The sequence below is a fragment of the Anoplopoma fimbria genome, unplaced genomic scaffold, assembly GCF_027596085.1.
Source record: "Anoplopoma fimbria isolate UVic2021 breed Golden Eagle Sablefish unplaced genomic scaffold, Afim_UVic_2022 Un_contig_7525_pilon_pilon, whole genome shotgun sequence".
NCBI lineage: Eukaryota > Metazoa > Chordata > Actinopteri > Perciformes > Anoplopomatidae > Anoplopoma > Anoplopoma fimbria.
The window spans coordinates 105,383-109,483 of record NW_026551418.1 but is presented as its reverse complement, the minus strand read 5'-3'; the positions used below and the strand labels follow the sequence as shown (position 1 = coordinate 109,483).

Genomic DNA, 4,101 nt, shown 5'->3' with positions numbered 1-4,101 from the left:
TGCTGCTGGAAAGTGAGAAGGAACTGCTGAGCCAGCTTCCTCTGGACTGCTCGCCTGCGATGGTGCGCCTAATCAAAACCTGCTCAGCGGTGAAAAACCTGCAGCAGCTCGCACAAGATGCTGACCTGGCCTTATTTCAAATTTTTCAAATTGCTGCTCACTTGGTTTATTGGGGCAAAGCGATCATCATCTACCCGCTGTGTGAGAACAACGTGAAAAGGTTGTTACCATCGGTATTAAAATGCAGCTCTGCTGTTCTGCTGTGTACTGGCCCTGGTCCTTAAATACCTGCTTCACCTCTGCTTTTATCTCCCTCAGGAATCTCTTTGAATAGCCCCGTGGAGTTAAGGCTGAAAAAAGGAGTCAGTGTGGCCTTTTCCACATCCTCTGGGAAGCTGCAGATTCTATGGAATCGGAGTAATTGTGATTTTATTATGCCCCTGAATGTGTGTTTGGGGTGATAACTGGACTTGTGGAGGAGAGCATGCCTGTCAGTATCTTTAAAAAACACTCTGGTTGCCAATGATTTTGTTTCTCCAATCCCTGGAATAAAATATACTTGTGTGTCTAAAAATTCCAGTTTCTCTTTTTGTACATTGTGTGTGATTGAAATGGCCGGATGATGCGAGTCTAAAGATTTCCTGTTGCCGACCCTGCCTGTCTGGACTTCCCTGCCTTGCAAGGCCTCTGACCAAACTCAGAGAGACTACCAGCTCCCAGATCTCACAGCTGAAGCAGCAGCTCAGCAGCAAGACTGCCATTCTCAAGGAACTGGAGGAGAAACTGCAGAAGCAAGCTGACTATGAGGAGGTGAAGAAGGAGTTGAGTATCCTTAAGTCTATGGAGTTTGGAAATCTGGTCAGCTCTGGGAGCCGAGGAAACAAGCTGCTCTTTCGATACCCTTTCCAAAGAGTGTCCGTCTTGAAGATCAGGATGGTGATTCAAGGTTCTCTGACATCATCTTCGCCACCATTCTGGCCACCAAGTCTGATATATGTGGAAAGAAGTTTGAACTGAAGATAGACAATGTTTGATTTGCTCCTTCAGCATCCTCCCATCATTCAGGTTTCTAAAATGGATCCTTCACCCAAGAGAGAAATGCCTACAATGATCTTGTTTAATGTGGTGTTTGCACTAAGGGCGAATGCTGACCCGTCTGTCATCAGCTGCATGCACAACTTGTCTCGCCGCATCGCCATAGCCCTGCAGCACGAGGAACGGCGCTGCCAGTTCCTGACCAGAGAGGCCAAACTGATGCTCGCCGTCCAGGATGAGATTACCACGACAACTGAGGCGGAGCCCACAGTCCCCATTTAGACACTGGCGTGGTGCGACTACACATTAACAACTGGCTCGAGGTGAGCTTCTGTTTGCCTCACAAGATCCACAGGATTGGTGGCACCTATATCCCCCCTGAGGCATTAGAGCACAGCCTCAAGGCTATAAGGCCCTATCATGCAGTGCTGCTGCTGGAAAGTGAGAAGGAACTGCTGAGCCAGCTTCCTCTGGACTGCTCGCCTGCGATGGTGCGCCTCATCAAAACCTGCTCAGCGGTGAAAAACCTGCAGCAGCTCGCACAATATGCTGACCTGGCCTTATTTCAAATTGCTGCTCACTTGGTTTATTGGGGCAAAGCGATCATCATCTACCCGCTGTGTGAGAACAACGTGAAAAGGTTGTTACCATCGGTATTAAAATGCAGCTCTGCTGTTCTGCTGTATGCTGGCCCTGGTCCTTAAATACCTGCTTCACCTCTGCTTTTATCTCCCTCAGGAATCTCTTTGAATAGCCCCGTGGAGTTAAGGCTGAAAAAAAGAGTCAGTGTGGCCTTTTCCACATCCTCTGGGAAGCTGCAGATTCTATGGAATCGGAGTAATTGTGATTTTATTATGCCCCTGAATGTGTGTTTGGGGTGATAACTGGACTTGTGGAGGAGAGCATGCCTGTCAGTATCTTTAAAAAACACTCTGGTTGCCAATGATTTTGTTTCTCCAATCCCTGGAATAAAATATACTTGTGTGTCTAAAAATTCCAGTTTCTCTTTTTGTACATTGTGTGTGATTGAAATGGCCGGATGATGCGAGTCTAAAGATTTCCCGTTGCCGACCCTGCCTGTCTGGACTTCCCTGCCTTGCCTGTGCCCCGGTCAACGACTCAGCCTTCTGTCCCCGACCACGCGTTTAGCCTCCGCTTCCTCTGGTTTCCATCTGCCTGATCCCCTGCCTGTGTCCCACTATCCACTGATCCGCTGGAGACCGGCCGTCACCTCGAGCACCACCGCGAAAACCCGGACTGGATCAGACTGACTGACGAAAACCCGGACTGGATCAGACTGACTGACTGTGACTTTGTGAGTGCATTTGTTTTTGTGTTTGATTGGTTTTTTGTGTGTGGGCTTTGGGGACTGTGGGATTTTTTGAGGGTTCTTGTCTTGTGTGTGTAAACCTTAAATATAGTGATATTGTGAAATTCTCCAAACTGGTGTGTTTGTGTTCTTGTTCGGTTAAAATTGGGTCATTCAATGTGTGGGGTGTACATATAAACTAAATGTACAGCCTTTGTGACGGTGTGTGAATTTATTTATGAGAAACCGTCTGAACTAAATTATTTTTGCACTAATTCATATTTAAGGTTGCTTTGACAACAGCCCACTCCTGGAGACACAAAGACTGTCAGCATGGTTGCCACAAGCACCCTAAAAAACAAAAGCAGCGAATGCATCTCAGAACTGGTAGACTGAAGATATGACCAGGCTTGCATTGAGAAATAACTGGATTTCTGGGATCACTGCTTGGCTGAACCCCAGACGAATGCAGATGTCACTGAAGACAACGCTGCACTGCTCCTCTGTGCTGGTACCAGAGCAGCTCACACGGAGAATAGCTCGCGAGGTCCTGCGGCTGGCGTCTTGCGAGCCCTGCGGCCTGCGCGGCTGTGTCCTCTACGTGGACCTGGAGCTGGACAAGGGCTGCAAGCGGCTGGAGCGCATTGTCTACGATGCCACTGTGGTGCCCACATTTGAGCTGACTCTTGTGTTCAAGCAGGATGGCACCGCCTGGCCCAGCCTACGGGACTTCCTTTATATGGGAACCTGCTTTGACCCGACTTTTAGGCACGTACTTAAACTGAGTAACAGACACGCTGTTAGCCTGCTGCTACGGAGGACACGTGGACACACGAAGCATCGCTAGCATAGCCTCCCCTAGCCCGAAACACTCTGCATGATTAGAGCCACTGTTAGTCACACAGTTTACCCGGAGATAAGCACTCGTCCTCGGATGTTTTGACTCGGTCATGGAGATACGTTACGCGGATGCGTTAGCTTTAACAGACACGCTGTTAGCCTGCTGCTACGGAGGACACGTGGACACACGAAGCATCGCTAGTATAGCCTCCCCTAGCCCGAAACACTCTGCATGATGAGAGCCACTGTTAGTCACACAGTTTACCCGGAGATAAGCACTCGTCCTCGGATGTTTTCCGTACGTGATGGAGGTATTTTATGGTGATGTATGACCTATATTTTCTCCCTTGTTAGAGCTCTTTTTAACTTCTTTTAGAAGTTTTACTGATCTTTTAAATAAACTTTGAGTGGACACTGGTTCCACTACTTTTTAGTCCTGATTTCTGAATCATTTTCACACCCTGGCACCAGCAAAAGCAAAAGCACTTGCCCATAGAATTGCCATTTCTTTTCCCCTTATTTGCATGAGAATATGTGTGTGTGGCATGTCTTTTATATATTAACTTACCCGAGTAGTCTGAAACCTCCTATTTTAAAGCTTGATTTGCAGTAATAGGGGGGGGGAACGACCGTAACATTGGATGGTTAGTTTCCACTACTATTGATTTAACAACCACTTTGCTGGTGCTGAGGTAGATTCTGGAGTGCTCTTTCCCACTTTAGGGACTCCTATTCTTTTATTTCCCTTTTATCTCTTTCATATTTTATCTTTTGTAATATTTTATTTCTCTTTTATCTTGGGGTGGATCATGGGTGTGCAAATCCCACTAAAAACAGGAAACACCTGGAAAATCAGGGATTTTGGAGGGAAAATGGCCTTAGCCAATCAGAAGTCCTGAATTAAATGGACCAACCCC

The 4,101-nt window shown here is 47.3% G+C and overlaps 1 pseudogene; it reads left to right on the top strand.

Moving 5' to 3' along the window:
• The first annotated feature begins 2,617 nt into the window (after positions 1-2,617).
• Positions 2,618-3,191, top strand: LOC129115529 (DNA damage-inducible transcript 4-like protein; annotated as a pseudogene).
• Positions 3,192-4,101: the final 910 nt, after the last annotated feature.